We start from the raw sequence: 17,196 nt of genomic DNA, 5'->3' as shown, positions 1-17,196 counted from the left end.
TTCCATAAATAAAAATTCATTTTGTAATCAAACCAGAGATGTTTTATTATTATCGAAGTAAAATTCTGCAGATTAACTTTCAACTTTGTTTTGAAAAGCACTCTGAAGTTTCTCTTGGACTTCATTCCGTTCTCTTGGCAAATGCATGACAGAATTATTTTATGAAAAAGCTGATGTCTTTTGCTCAAAATGACTGATGCAACTGTAACCCTGTCGCTGTAAAGGAGCACATGTTTCCCAAGTGTCTCTTTTAAAGTGTCTTGTTTTTTTTCTTTAATTGCGTCAATCTCCGCTAGAAGATCAGACGTTGCTTTTGTGTTATTTAACAATTCCTTCATTATATCTTCAGTTAAAACCTTTTCTTCGTAATGAGCGCTTTTATTATCAGGGGGTTTTATAAGAACCCAATTCTTCTTTTGTAATTTTCTGATTCATTGTTTGACTTCTCTATGTTCCATATGTGAAAATTCTTCGGCATCCTTTGCTTTTGAGGTTTGTAAAATTTTTTTGGGCTTCATTTTCAGTTGATGGAAATTGTTTAAAGTAGCAGATAAATTCTTTCCGGTGTTGATGGATGAATGTTGCACCACATATGAATGAAAGTCTGGCAGTGGAGAAATTAAATGGAATCCTTTAAGGTACTGCTATACGCAAAATCACGCTTTACGAGTCTGCGCTCAGCAAGTACCTGCTGTATTAAAAATTATAGGCTACAAAATGTGACTTGTAGAATCATCATGAGGTATGTAGAGTGCAGATTGAGAGTTTAGTCGTGATAAATAAACAGTCTATACAGATGATTGGAAATCATAAAAATTTAGGTGGATTTACTAATAAAGTATTTTACTCCTGGACCATGGATTAGTTATAAGTAGTACTTGTGTCAAGACAGATTAAATTATATGGATTCCCTGTTTAAAAAAGGAATTTCTCTCTGACAGTATGCAGTCTGTATCATAGCTGGAATAGCAAGGAGTTGCGTCTTCAGGAAGACAAAATCTGTTATTCTGCAAATTTTACTGAAAATGTGTGTTGAAATTTTGTTACCTAGATAACCCTATTTTTAACTCTTTTTATATGAAAATGAAACCAAATACAGACAAAGAAATAAAATTGCATTGCTTACCTTAGTGCAGTTATGTGCAAATTTTAACTTACTGGGAGCCAGTTTTGAGTTTATAAAATTTTGGCTAGCTACAATTACTTAGTGCACTTTTATTATTTCAGTTACAAATGCATTACACAAGGTATAAAAAGGTGTGGTATAATATGTTAAACAAAAGGTATACTCCTTGTATTATTTACAAAAAATTCAGCAAGATGAAAGTTAAATACAGGGAAATCATATTTTAATCTGAAATTTAACACTGCATTTCTTCTGCAAGGTTTTTTCCCCTCTGGTACATGCAATGTTATGGCTAAATCCATGCAGTCGTTGGGATGTTGATTTGTTATCCTGTATCTAATTATATATTTTAGCAAGTTCATTGTTGAAAATCCTCTTTCACATTTTTAAGTAGATCGAAAGCAGAATTTTATCTTTTTAAAAGTTTAACAGTTCATGATTTTTCTGATCTAGGACTATTCAAATGGCTTTTTGTGATATTCTTGATCTTAATTAGGATGAAAATCAGTTATTTCCATTTCTAGATCAGTAAAATTGTTATTTAACATATTTGCAACTTTTCACCATTTTTCCTTAATACTGGTATTATGTAATGGGTTTGAAGTGAATAAAGTAGTTGGCCTAATTTGAAATACACTCAAAACATCTATTTTAGAAACTAATTTAAGCTCGAAGAGATTTTCCAAATGATTGTTTCAGTTTTCTTATATTTCACACTTTAGTTCTCCAGATTTTCAAAGTGGCAAAACGTACATTACATTATGGTAAAAATGTATATTCCTTATATTTGTGTAATATTTTCACAAAATTAATTTTGATTTAAAATGAATTTATAATACCCTTTAATTCAAAGACTTTAGTTCTCTCCCCCCCTCAAGTTTAAGATTTAGTTATTATGTCTGTAAGAATGGCTAAATCATAGAAAGTGTTATGTTCAATAATTTCTTCATAAGATTCGTTTCTGGATTTCAAAAATTCTTCTATGAATCTTTTGTAACAGAAACTGGGATGGAACCCGGGCACCCAGACAGAATATCCCTGCCCTGAGTGAAAATTTCTATCATTTCTTTGAAAGTGACCTTATAATATTTAAGAATAAACCCTCATAACACTAATTAAATGTATATAGATTTTTTAATATTTATATAATGCATGTTTGTTTCTTACAATATTTTGAGCTTTTATATAACTAATTCTGTATGTGAATTAACACATTTAATATAGAACACCTGCTTCAAGGCTAAAAGTAAAGTATTTGAATTATGTTTTACCTTTCGTCTGTTTTCAGACGCAAGTTCTATTCTACAATTTACGGAATTTCTCGGTATTGGACATCTCACATAGCTGACAAAATTTCATTCCTATGTTTAGGTTTTATAGTACAATAAGTTGAGCATCCCTACAGTAGTATATGACTTTGATTCCTTCGAAAGAAAAAGGTTTTCTTGAATTTTTGGTCAAAATTTTAATTTGTAGGTAATTGCAATAGTTCTTCCACAAAATTGCATTTAAATTTTTTGCCACATCTCAAAATGTTGTATCTTTCAATGGCATTTCATGTGTTTTAGCTTGCTGTATTAAAGCTGGGCTCGAACCTGGGCAGCTAGACAATATGTTCTTTCCCTGAGTAAAATATTGCTATAATTTCATTAAAGTGACCTGGTAATATTTCAGGATAATTTCTTGTACATTGGACTAAGCTGTCCTCTGTCATGCATGAGAGTACCTAAGTAAAGAACTTAAATTAAAAACGGTTTTTACGTTAAAATTCGGAATGAAATATTTCTTTTATGGTATATGACTTTTGTTTTCAAGATGTTCTTCGAAGTCTGTTTTTAGAGTGATGTTTTTGTGCCCTTTTTTAAAAAATAAAATCTTTAAAAGTATATATGTACAGCTTTTTTAATGTTAATATATTGCGAGTTTGATTCTTACTCTATTTTGATCTGTTATGTGACTAATTCTGTGTGTGAATTAAGATAGTTTAATATATAACATCTGCTTCAAAGCTAACAGTAAAGTTTATTTTGTTTATTTGTGATTTAAAATTACCGGCTTATTGTCTTTTGGTGCCATCTTTCTACCAGCGCTGAAATTATTTACTCTTCTCGAAGCTCATTATCTCTTTTATTCTGTGTATTCGTAATAACTGTCTAATTTGTTTTTTCTTTTGTTATTCATGTTGTAACCATGCATTAAAAACCCCTTTCGCTTACTGTACTTCTGTCGTATTAGGAAAATCTTTGCTTTTCTATCGACTGCAGTCAGGATTTTAGTAACAATGTAGCACATTACTCGAGTTTAAAACAAAGAAGGCTACTTTTGAAGTTTTATGTATTAAGAAACAATATTAGATATTTCTCTTTGTGTATAATTATTCTTTAATATCAAAGTAGATAAAATCTAATGATTACTTTTTTTGCTTTTTGGCCTCTTCTAGTGTAATTTGTCATCATTTTTGTGCACCCTTGGAATGCAGAACATGAGATCGTGACAGAAAAGGAACGGAGAAATAATGCAGAGCAAAAGGACATCTGTGGCTGGTAATTCTTGTTTCATATCAACTTTATTTCCACTAGAAATGCTTGAATGTTATAATTTGTACGTCTCTTTTCACATGTTGCTTTATATTGGAGTTTTATTAGTTATTTGATTTACATGAACACTTCACATTATGTTTTAATGTTCAGGGTAGCATTTATGCATTAATTTCTTAGGTTTTGAATTCCATATTGAAGTGTCTGAATTGGTACTTTCTTTATATTGTATTGTAATATTCGAAGTGAGGTTGAACTGTTAATCACTGTATAATTATCAGAAGTCTGAGATTTGTTGCTTCGTAGTGGTTTCAAAATTACTGCTGTTGTGTAGTTTTTTTCCAAGTGGCCTCCTTTCACATTACGAGGAGGAGACTAAACATTTTCCTCTCTGTGTGGCCTAATATTTTCCCTGTCCAACAGAATCTTCTCTTCCCAACAGGTCGGTGTAATTGAACTGCCTGTGTATAAACCACTTTTGTTTCAGATTTTTCCGAATTTAGAGTCTCTCTATCAAGTGCTGTTTCTCTTAAAACTATTGAAAGTTAAATGTTGAACAAAAAATAAATGTAAATAAAAATTTAATGAATACTTGTAAAGAAAGTTAGTGGAGCTAAATTGTCTTCTGTTAAAGTTGCACAAAAGGCGCTTTTTCTTAGTTGTTTTAAGCATACTTTATTATATTTCCCCCTTAATCTGAACTATTTTGGCATATTGTGAAGTTTTCTGAACCAATTTGCGAAGATCTATTTAAAATTGATTCCATAAATAAAAATTCATTTTGTAATCAAACCAGAGATGTTTTATTATTATCGAAGTAAAATTCTGCAGATTAACTTTCAACTTTGTTTTGAAAAGCACTCTGAAGTTTCTCTTGGACTTCATTCCGTTCTCTTGGCAAATGCATGACAGAATTATTTTATGAAAAAGCTGATGTCTTTTGCTCAAAATGACTGATGCAACTGTAACCCTGTCGCTGTAAAGGAGCACATGTTTCCCAAGTGTCTCTTTTAAAGTGTCTTGTTTTTTTCTTTAATTGCGTCAATCTCCGCTAGAAGATCAGACGTTGCTTTTGTGTTATTTAACAATTCCTTCATTATATCTTCAGTTAAAACCTTTTCTTCATAATGAGCGCTTTTATTATCCGGGGGGGGGGGTTATAAGAACCCAATTCTTCTTTTGTAATTTTCTGATTCATTGTTTGACTTCTCTATGTTCCATATGTGAAAATTCTTCGGCATCCTTTGCTTTTGAGGTTTGTAAAATTTTTTTGGGCTTCATTTTCAGTTGATGGAAATTGTTTAAAGTAGCAGATAAATTCTTTCCGGTGTTGATGGATGAATGTTGCACCACATATGAATGAAAGTCTGGCAGTGGAGAAATTAAATGGAATCCTTTAAGGTACTGCTATACGCAAAATCACGCTTTACGAGTCTGCGCTCAGCAAGTACATGCTGTATTAAAAATTATAGGCTACAAAATGTGACTTGTAGAATCATCATGAGGTATGTAGAGTGCAGATTGAGAGTTTAGTCGTGATAAATAAACAGTCTATACAGATGATTGGAAATCATAAAAATTTAGGTGGATTTACTAATAAAGTATTTTACTCCTGGACCATGGATTAGTTATAAGTAGTACTTGTGTCAAGACAGATTAAATTATATGGATTCCCTGTTTAAAAAAGGAATTTCTCTCTGACAGTATGCAGTCTGTATCATAGCTGGAATAGCAAGGAGTTGCGTCTTCAGGAAGACAAAATCTGTTATTCTGCAATTTTTACTGAAAATGTGTGTTGAAATTTTGTTACCTAGATAACCCTATTTTTAACTCTTTTTATATGAAAATGAAACCAAATACAGACAAAGAAATAAAATTGCATTGCTTACCTTAGTGCAGTTATGCGCAACTTTAACTTACTGGGAGCCAGTTTTGAGTTTATAAAATTTTGGCTAGCTACAATTACCTAGTGCACTTTTATTATTTCAGTTATAAATGCGTTACACAAAGTATAAAAATGTGTGGTATAATATGTTAAAGAAAAGGTATACTCTTTGTATTATTTACAAAAAATTCAGCAAGATGAAAATTAAATACAGGGAAATCATAGTTAAATGTGAATTTAACGCTGCATTTCTTCTGAGAGTTTCTTTTCTCCCTCGGGTACATGCGATGTTATGGCTAAATCCATGCAGTCGTTCGTATGTTTGTCTTTTATTCTGTATCTTAACATTGATTTTAACAAGTTTGTTGTTGGAAATCCTCTTTCACATTTTTAAGTGGATCGAAAGCAGGAATTTTATCTTTTTAAAAGTTTAACAGTTCATGATTTTTCTGATCTAGGACTATTCAAATGGCTTTTTGTGATATTCTTGATCTTAATTAGGATGAAAATCAGTTATTTCCATTTCTAGATCAGTACAATTGTTATTTAACATATTTGCAACCTTTTACCATTTTCCCTTAATACTGGTATTATGTAATGGGTTTGAAGTGAATGAAGTAGTTGGCCTAATTTGAAATACACTCAAAACATCTATTTTAGAAACTAATTTAAGCTCGAAGAGATTTTCCAAATGATTGTTTCAGTTTTCTTATATTTCACACTTTAGTTCTCCAGATTTTCAAAGTGGCAAAACGTACTTTACATTATGGTAAAAATGTATATTCCTTATATTTGTGTAATATTTTCACAAAATTAATTTTGATTTAAAATGAATTTATAATACCCTTTAATTCAAAGACTTTAGTTCTCTCCCCCTCTCAAGTTTAAGATTTAGTTATTATGTCTGTAAGAATGGCTAAATCATAGAAAGTGTTATGTTCAATAATTTCTTCATAAGATTCGTTTCTGGATTTTTAAAATTCTTCTATGAATCTTTTGTAACAGAAGCTGGGATGGAACGGGCACCCAGACAGAATGTCCCTGCCCTGAAGTGAAAATTTCTATCATTTCTTTGAAAGTGACCTTATAATATTTAAGAATAAACCCTCGTAACACTAATTAAATGTATGTAGATTTTTTAATATTTATATAATGCATGTTTGTTTCTTACAATATTTTGAGCTTTTATATTACTAATTCTGTATGTGAATTAACACATTTAATATAGAACACCTGCTTCAAGGCTAAAAGTAAAGTATTTGAATTATGTTTTACCTTTCGTCTGTTTTCAGACGCAAGTTCTATTCTACAATTTACGGAATTTCTCGGTATTGGACATCTCACATAGCTGACAAAATTTCATTCCTATGTTTCGGTTTTATATTACAATAAGTTGAGTATCCCTACATTAGTATACGACTTTGATTCCTTCGAAAGAAAAAGGAGTATGTTAGTTTTCTTGAATTTTTGGTCAAAATTTTAATTTGTAGGTAATTGCAATAGTTCTTCCACGAAATTGCATTTAAATTTTTTGCCACATCTTAAAATGTTGTATCTTTCAATGGCATTTCATGTGTTTTAGCTTGCTGTATTAAAGCTGGGCTCGATCTTGGGCAGCTAGACAATCTGTTCTTTCCCTGAGTAAAATATTGCTATAATTTCATTAAAGTGACCTGGTAATATTTCAGGATAATTTCTTGTACATTGGACTAAGCTGTCCTCTGTCATGCATGAGAGTACCTAAGTAAAGAACTTAAATTAAAAACGGTTTTTACGTTAAAATTCGGAATGAAATATTTCTTTTATGGTATATGACTTTTGTTTCCAAGACGTTCTTCGAAGTCTGTTTTTAGAGTGGTGTTTTTGTGCCCTTTTTTAAAAAATAAAATTTTTAAAAGTATATATGTACAGCTTTTTTAATGTTAATATATTGCGAGTTTGATTCTTACTCTATTTTGATCTGTTATGTGACTAATTCTGTGTGTGAATTAAGATAGTTTAATATATAACATCTGCTTCAAAGCTAACAGTAAAGTTTATTTTGATTATTTGTGATTTAAAATTACCGGCTTATTGTCTTTTGGTGCCATCTTTCTACCAGCGCTGAAATTATTTACTCTTCTCGAAGCTCATTATCTCTTTTATTCTGTGTATTCGTAATAACTGTCTAATTTGTTTTTTCTTTTGTTATTCATGTTGTACCCATGCATTAAAAACCCCTTTCGCTTACTGTACTTCTGTCGTATTAGGAAAATCTTTGCTTTTCTATCGACTGCAGTCATGATTTTAGTAACAATGTAGCACATTGCTCGAGTTTAAAACCAAGAAGGCTACTTTTGAAGTTTTATGTATTAAGAAACAATATTAGATATTTCTCTTTGTGTATAATTATTCTTTAATATCAAAGTAGTTAAAATCTAATGATTACTTTTTTCCCTTTTTGGCCTCTTCTAGTGTAATTTGTCATCATTTTTGTGCACCCTTGGAATGCAGAACATGAGATCGTGACAGAAAAGGAACAGAGAAATAATGCAGAGCAAAAGGACATCTGTGGCTGGTAATTCTTGTTTTATATCAACTTTTTTTCCACTAGAAATGCTTGAATGTTATAATTTGTACATCTCTTTTCACATGTTACTTTATATTGGAGTTTTATTAGTTATTTATTTTACATGAACGCTTCACATTATGTTTTAATGTTTAGGGTAGCATTTATGCATTACTTTCTTAGGTTTTGAATTCCATATTGAAGTGTCTGAATTGGTACTTTCTTTATATTGTATTGTAATATTCGAAGTGAGGTTGAACTGTTAAGCACTGTATAATTATCAGAAGTCTGAGATTTGTTAGAGTTCTGTTGCTTCGTAGTGGTTTCAAAATTACTGCTGTTGTGTAGTTTTTTTCCAAGTGGCCTCCTTTCGCATTACGAGGAGGAGGCTAAACATTTTCCTCTCTGTGTGGCCTAATATTTTCCCTGTCCAACAGACTCTTTTCTTCCCAACAGGTCAGTGTAATTGAACTGCCTGTGTATAAACCACTTTTGTTTCAGATTTTTCGAATTTAGAGTCTCTCTATCAAGTGCTGTTTCTCTTAAAACTATTGAAAGTTAAATGTTGAACAAAAAATAAATGTAAATAAAAATTTAATGAATATTTGTAAAGAAAGTTAGTGGAGCTAAATTGTCTTCTGTTAAAGTTGCTCAAAAAGTGCTTTTTCTTAGTTGTTTTAAGCATACTTTATTATATTTTCCCCGTAATCTGAACTATTTTTGGCATATTGTGAAGTTTTCTGAACCAATTTGCGAAGATCTATTTAAAATTGATTCCATAAATAAAAATTCATTTTGTAATCAAACCAGAGATGTTTTATTATTATCGAAGTAAAATTCTGTAGATTAACTTTCAACTTTGTTTTGAAAAGCACTCTGAAAGTTTCTTTTGGACTTCATTCCGTTCTCTTGGCAAATGCATGACAGAATTATTTTATGAAAAAGCTGATGTCTTTTGCTCATAAAAATGACTGATGCAACTGTAACCCTGTCGCTGTAAAGGAGCACATGTTTCCCAAGTGTCTCTTTTAAAGTGTCTTGTTTTTTTCTTTAATTGCGTCAATCTCCGCTAGAAGATCAGACGTTGCTTTTGTGTTATTTAACAATTCCTTCATTATATCTTCAGTTAAAACCTTTTCTTCGTAATGAGCGCTTTTATTATCAGGGGGTTTTATAAGAACCCAATTCTTCTTTTGTAATTTTCTGATTCATTGTTTGACTTCTCTATGTTCCATATGTGAAAATTCTTCGGCATCCTTTGCTTTTGAGGTTTGTAAAATTTTTTTGGGCTTCATTTTCAGTTGATGGAAATTGTTTAAAGTAGCAGATAAATTCTTTCCGGTGTTGATGGATGAATGTTGCACCACATATGAATGAAAGTCTGGCAGTGGAGAAATTAAATGGAATCCTTTAAGGTACTGCTATACGCAAAATCACGCTTTACGAGTCTGCGCTCAGCAAGTACATGCTGTATTAAAAATTATAGGCTACAAAATGTGACTTGTAGAATCATCATGAGGTATGTAGAGTGCAGATTGAGAGTTTAGTCGTGATAAATAAACAGTCTATACAGATGATTGGAAATCATAAAAATTTAGGTGGATTTACTAATAAAGTATTTTACTCCTGGACCATGGATTAGTTATAAGTAGTACTTGTGTCAAGACAGATTAAATTATATGGATTCCCTGTTTAAAAAAGGAATTTCTCTCTGACAGTATGCAGTCTGTATCATAGCTGGAATAGCAAGGAGTTGCGTCTTCAGGAAGACAAAATCTGTTATTCTGCAAATTTTACTGAAAATGTGTGTTGAAATTTTGTTACCTAGATAACCCTATTTTTAACTCTTTTTATATGAAAATGAAACCAAATACAGACAAAGAAATAAAATTGCATTGCTTACCTTAGTGCAGTTATGTGCAAATTTTAACTTACTGGGAGCCAGTTTTGAGTTTATAAAATTTTGGCTAGCTACAATTACTTAGTGCACTTTTATTATTTCAGTTACAAATGCGTTACACAAGGTATAAAAAGGTGTGGTATAATATGTTAAACAAAAGGTATACTCCTTGTATTATTTACAAAAAATTCAGCAAGATGAAAGTTAAATACAGGGAAATCATATTTTAATCTGAAATTTACACTGCATTTCTTCTGCAAGGTTTTTTCCCCTCTGGTACATGCAATGTTATGGCTAAATCCATGCAGTCGTTGGGATGTTGATTTGTTATCCTGTATCTAATTATATATTTTAGCAAGTTCATTGTTGAAAATCCTCTTTCACATTTTTAAGTAGATCGAAAGCAGAATTTTATCTTTTTAAAAGTTTAACAGTTCATGATTTTTCTGATCTAGGACTATTCAAATGGCTTTTTGTGATATTCTTGATCTTAATTAGGATGAAAATCAGTTATTTCCATTTCTAGATCAGTAAAATTGTTATTTAACATATTTGCAACTTTTCACCATTTTTCCTTAATACTGGTATTATGTAATGGGTTTGAAGTGAATAAAGTAGTTGGCCTAATTTGAAATACACTCAAAACATCTATTTTAGAAACTAATTTAAGCTCGAAGAGATTTTCCAAATGATTGTTTCAGTTTTCTTATATTTCACACTTTAGTTCTCCAGATTTTCAAAGTGGCAAAACGTACATTACATTATGGTAAAAATGTATATTCCTTATATTTGTGTAATATTTTCACAAAATTAATTTTGATTTAAAATGGATTTATAATACCCTTTAATTCAAAGACTTTAGTTCTCTCCCCCCCTCAAGTTTAAGATTTAGTTATTATGTCTGTAAGAATGGCTAAATCATAGAAAGTGTTATGTTCAATAATTTCTTCATAAGATTCGTTTCTGGATTTCAAAAATTCTTCTATGAATCTTTTGTAACAGAAACTGGGATGGAACCCGGGCACCCAGACAGAATATCCCTGCCCTGAGTGAAAATTTCTATCATTTCTTTGAAAGTGACCTTATAATATTTAAGAATAAACCCTCATAACACTAATTAAATGTATATAGATTTTTTAATATTTATATAATGCATGTTTGTTTCTTACAATATTTTGAGCTTTTATATAACTAATTCTGTATGTGAATTAACACATTTAATATAGAACACCTGCTTCAAGGCTAAAAGTAAAGTATTTGAATTATGTTTTACCTTTCGTCTGTTTTCAGACGCAAGTTCTATTCTACAATTTACGGAATTTCTCGGTATTGGACATCTCACATAGCTGACAAAATTTCATTCCTATGTTTAGGTTTTATAGTACAATAAGTTGAGCATCCCTACATTAGTATATGACTTTGATTCCTTCGAAAGAAAAAGGTTTTCTTGAATTTTTGGTCAAAATTTTAATTTGTAGGTAATTGCAATAGTTCTTCCACAAAATTGCATTTAAATTTTTTGCCACATCTTAAAATGTTGTAACTTTCAATGGCATTTCATGTGTTTTAGCTTGCTGTATTAAAGCTGGGCTCGAACCTGGGCAGCTAGACAATATGTTCTTTCCCTGAGTAAAATATTGCTATAATTTCATTAAAGTGACCTGGTAATATTTCAGGATAATTTCTTGTACATTGGACTAAGCTGTCCTCTGTCATGCATGAGAGTACCTAAGTAAAGAACTTAAATTAAAAACGGTTTTTACGTTAAAATTCGGAATGAAATATTTCTTTTATGGTATATGACTTTTGTTTTCAAGATGTTCTTCGAAGTGTGTTTTTAGAGTGATGTTTTTGTGCCCTTTTTTAAAAAATAAAATCTTTAAAAGTATATATGTACAGCTTTTTTAATGTTAATATATTGCGAGTTTGATTCTTACTCTATTTTTATCTGTTATGTGACTAATTCTGTGTGTGAATTAAGATAGTTTAATATATAACATCTGCTTCAAAGCTAACAGTAAAGTTTATTTTGTTTGTTTGTGATTTAAAATTACCGGCTTATTGTCTTTTGGTGCCATCTTTCTACCAGCGCTGAAATTATTTACTCTTCTCGAAGCTCATTATCTCTTTTATTCTTTGTATTCGTAATAACTGTCTAATTTGTTTTTTCTTTTGTTATTCATGTTGTACCCATGCATTAAAAACCCCTTTCGCTTACTGTACTTCTGTCGTATTAGGAAAATCTTTGCTTTTCTATCGACTGCAGTCATAATTTTAGTAACAATGTAGCACATTGCTCGAGTTTAAAACAAAGAAGGTTACTTTTGAAGTTTTATGTATTAAGAAACAATATTAGATATTTCTCTTTGTGTATAATTATTCTTTAATATCGAAGTAGTTAAAATCTAATGATTACTTTTTTTGCTTTTTGGCCTCTTCTAGTGTAATTTGTCATCATTTTTGTGCACCCTTGGAATGCAGAACATGAGATCGTGACAGAAAAGAAACGGAGAAATAATGCAGAGCAAAAGGACATCTGTGGCTGGTAATTCTTGTTTTATATCAACTTTATTTCCACTAGAAATGCTTGAATGTTATAATTTGTACGTCTCTTTTCACATGTTGCTTTATATTGGAGTTTTATTAGTTATTTATTTTACATGAACGCTTCACATTATGTTTTAATGTTTAGGGTAGCATTTATGCATTAATTTCTTAGGTTTTGAATTCCATATTGAAGTGTCTGAATTGGTACTTTCTTTATATTGTATTGTAATATTCGAAGTGAGGTTGAACTGTTAATCACTGTATAATTATCAGAAGTCTGAGATTTGTTAGAGTTCTGTTGCTTCGTAGTGGTTTCAAAATTACTGCTGTTGTGTAGTTTTTTTCCAAGTGGCCTCCTTTCGCATTACGAGGAGGAGGCTAAACATTTTCCTCTCTGTGTGGCCTAATATTTTCCCTGTCCAACAGAGTCTTCTCTTCCCAACAGGTCGGTGTAATTGAACTGCCTGTGTATAAACCACTTTTGTTTCAGATTTTTCTGAATTTAGAGTCTCTCTATCAAGTGCTGTTTCTCTTAAAACTATTGAAAGTTAAATGTTGAACAAAAAATAAATGTAAATAAAAATTTAATGAATACTTGTAAAGAAAGTTAGTGGAGCTAAATTGTCTTCTGTTAAAGTTGCTCAAAAGGTGCTTTTTCTTAGTTGTTTTAAGCATACTTTATTATATTTTGCCCTTAATCTGAACTATTTTGGCATATTGTGAAGTTTTCTGAACCAATTTGCGAAGATCTATTTAAAATTGATTCCATAAACTAAAATTCATTTTGTAATCAAACCAGAGATGTTTTATTATTATCGAAGTAAAATTCTGCAGATTAACTTTCAACTTTGTTTTGAAAAGCACTCTGAAGTTCTCTTGGACTTCATTCCGTTCTCTTGGCAAATGCATGACAGAATTATTTTATGAAAAAGCTGATGTCTTTTGCTCATAAAAATGACTGATGCAACTGTAACCCTGTCGCTGTAAAGGAGCACATGTTTCCCAAGTGTCTCTTTTAAAGTGTCTTGTTTTTTTCTTTAATTGCGTCAATCTCCGCTAGAAGATCAGACGTTGCTTTTGTGTTATTTAACAATTCCTTCATTATATCTTCAGTTAAAACCTTTTCTTCGTAATGAGCGCTTTTATTATCAGGGGGTTTTATAAGAACCCAATTCTTCTTTTGTAATTTTCTGATTCATTGTTTGACTTCTCTATGTTCCATATGTGAAAATTCTTCGGCATCCTTTGCTTTTGAGGTTTGTAAAATTTTTTTGGGCTTCATTTTCAGTTGATGGAAATTGTTTAAAGTAGCAGATAAATTCTTTCCGGTGTTGATGGATGAATGTTGCACCACATATGAATGAAAGTCTGGCAGTGGAGAAATTAAATGGAATCCTTTAAGGTACTGCTATACGCAAAATCACGCTTTACGAGTCTGCGCTCAGCAAGTACCTGCTGTATTAAAAATTATAGGCTACAAAATGTGACTTGTAGAATCATCATGAGGTATGTAGAGTGCAGATTGAGAGTTTAGTCGTGATAAATAAACAGTCTATACAGATGATTGGAAATCATAAAAATTTAGGTGGATTTACTAATAAAGTATTTTACTCCTGGACCATGGATTAGTTATAAGTAGTACTTGTGTCAAGACAGATTAAATTATATGGATTCCCTGTTTAAAAAAGGAATTTCTCTCTGACAGTATGCAGTCTGTATCATAGCTGGAATAGCAAGGAGTTGCGTCTTCAGGAAGACAAAATCTGTTATTCTGCAAATTTTACTGAAAATGTGTGTTGAAATTTTGTTACCTAGATAACCCTATTTTTAACTCTTTTTATATGAAAATGAAACCAAATACAGACAAAGAAATAAAATTGCATTGCTTACCTTAGTGCAGTTATGTGCAAATTTTAACTTACTGGGAGCCAGTTTTGAGTTTATAAAATTTTGGCTAGCTACAATTACCTAGTGCACTTTTATTATTTCAGTTACAAATGCGTTACACAAAGTATAAAAAGGTGTGGTATAATATGTTAAACAAAAGGTATACTCCTTGTATTATTTACAAAAAATTCAGCAAGATGAAAGTTAAATACAGGGAAATCATATTTTAATCTGAAATTTAACACTGCATTTCTTCTGCAAGGTTTTTTCCCCTCTGGTACATGCAATGTTATGGCTAAATCCATGCAGTCGTTGGGATGTTGATTTGTTATCCTGTATCTAATTATATATTTTAGCAAGTTCATTGTTGAAAATTCTCTTTCACATTTTTAAGTAGATCGAAAGCAGAATTTTATCTTTTTAAAAGTTTAACAGTTCATGATTTTTCTGATCTAGGACTATTCAAATGGCTTTTTGTGATATTCTTGATCTTAATTAGGATGAAAATCAGTTATTTCCATTTCTAGATCAGTAAAATTGTTATTTAACATATTTGCAACTTTTCACCATTTTTCCTTAATACTGGTATTATGTAATGGGTTTGAAGTGAATAAAGTAGTTGGCCTAATTTGAAATACACTCAAAACATCTATTTTAGAAACTAATTTAAGCTCGAAGAGATTTTCCAAATGATTGTTTCAGTTTTCTTATATTTCACACTTTAGTTCTCCAGATTTTCAAAGTGGCAAAACGTACATTACATTATGGTAAAAATGTATATTCCTTATATTTGTGTAATATTTTCACAAAATTAATTTTGATTTAAAATGAATTTATAATACCCTTTAATTCAAAGACTTTAGTTCTCTCCCCCTCTCAAGTTTAAGATTTAGTTATTATGTCTGTAAGAATGGCTAAATCATAGAAAGTGTTATGTTCAATAATTTCTTCATAAGATTCGTTTCTGGATTTCAAAAATTCTTCTATGAATCTTTTGTAACAGAAACTGGGATGGAACCCGGGCACCCAGACAGAATATCCCTGCCCTGAGTGAAAATTTCTATCATTTCTTTGAAAGTGACCTTATAATATTTAAGAATAAACCCTCATAACACTAATTAAATGTATATAGATTTTTTAATATTTATATAATGCATGTTTGTTTCTTACAATATTTTGAGCTTTTATATAACTAATTCTGTATGTGAATTAACACATTTAATATAGAACACCTGCTTCAAGGCTAAAAGTAAAGTATTTGAATTATGTTTTACCTTTCGTCTGTTTTCAGACGCAAGTTCTATTCTACAATTTACGGAATTTCTCGGTATTGGACATCTCACATAGCTGACAAAATTTCATTCCTATGTTTAGGTTTTATAGTACAATAAGTTGAGCATCCCTACATTAGTATATGACTTTGATTCCTTCGAAAGAAAAAGGTTTTCTTGAATTTTTGGTCAAAATTTTAATTTGTAGGTAATTGCAATAGTTCTTCCACGAAATTGCATTTAAATTTTTTGCCACATCTTAAAATGTTGTATCTTTCAATGGCATTTCATGTGTTTTAGCTTGCTGTATTAAAGCTGGGCTCGAACCTGGGCAGCTAGACAATATGTTCTTTCCCTGAGTAAAATATTGCTATAATTTCATTAAAGTGACCTGGTAATATTTCAGGATAATTTCTTGTACATTGGACTAAGCTGTCCTCTGTCATGCATGAGAGTACCTAAGTAAAGAACTTAAATTAAAAACGGTTTTTACGTTAAAATTCGGAATGAAATATTTCTTTTATGGTATATGACTTTTGTTTTCAAGATGTTCTTCGAAGTCTGTTTTTAGAGTGATGTTTTTGTGCCCTTTTTTAAAAAATAAAATCTTTAAAAGTATATATGTACAGCTTTTTTAATGTTAATATATTGCGAGTTTGATTCTTACTCTATTTTGATCTGTTATGTGACTAATTCTGTGTGTGAATTAAGATAGTTTAATATATAACATCTGCTTCAAAGCTAACAGTAAAGTTTATTTTGTTTGTTTGTGATTTAAAATTACCGGCTTATTGTCTTTTGGTGCCATCTTTCTACCAGCGCTGAAATTATTTACTCTTCTCGAAGCTCATTATCTCTTTTATTCTTTGTATTCGTAATAACTGTCTAATTTGTTTTTTCTTTTGTTATTCATGTTGTACCCATGCATTAAAAACCCCTTTCGCTTACTGTACTTCTGTCGTATTAGGAAAATCTTTGCTTTTCTATCGACTGCAGTCATAATTTTAGTAACAATGTAGCACATTGCTCGAGTTTAAAACAAAGAAGGTTACTTTTGAAGTTTTATGTATTAAGAAACAATATTAGATATTTCTCTTTGTGTATAATTATTCTTTAATATCGAAGTAGTTAAAATCTAATGATTACTTTTTTTGCTTTTTGGCCTCTTCTAGTGTAATTTGTCATCATTTTTGTGCACCCTTGGAATGCAGAACATGAGATCGTGACAGAAAAGGAACGGAGAAATAATGCAGAGCAAAAGGACATCTGTGGCTGGTAATTCTTGTTTTATATCAACTTTATTTTCACTAGAAATGCTTGAATGTTATAATTTGTACGTCTCTTTTCACATGTTGCTTTATATTGGAGTTTTATTAGTTATTTATTTTACATGAACGCTTCACATTATGTTTTAATGTTTAGGGTAGCATTTATGCATTAATTTCTTAGGTTTTGAATTCCATATTAAAGTGTCTGAATTGGTACTTTCTTTATA

At 30.7% G+C, this 17,196-nt stretch overlaps 1 long non-coding RNA gene across 1 annotated transcript; it reads left to right on the top strand.

Moving 5' to 3' along the window:
* The first annotated feature begins 3,571 nt into the window (after positions 1–3,571).
* Positions 3,572–16,976, top strand: LOC146992804 (uncharacterized). The gene is made up of 3 exons (XR_015039209.1): positions 3,572–3,669; positions 8,003–8,105; positions 16,874–16,976. It is a non-coding gene; the product is annotated as an uncharacterized LOC146992804 (long non-coding RNA).
* Positions 16,977–17,196: the final 220 nt, after the last annotated feature.

This window comes from Stegodyphus dumicola, chromosome X2 (genome assembly GCF_044657685.1).
Source record: "Stegodyphus dumicola isolate Sdum_Otavi_A_Nest chromosome X2, ASM4465768v1".
NCBI classification, from domain to species: domain Eukaryota; kingdom Metazoa; phylum Arthropoda; class Arachnida; order Araneae; family Eresidae; genus Stegodyphus; species Stegodyphus dumicola.
This window is presented reverse-complemented; position numbering and strand designations above follow the sequence as displayed.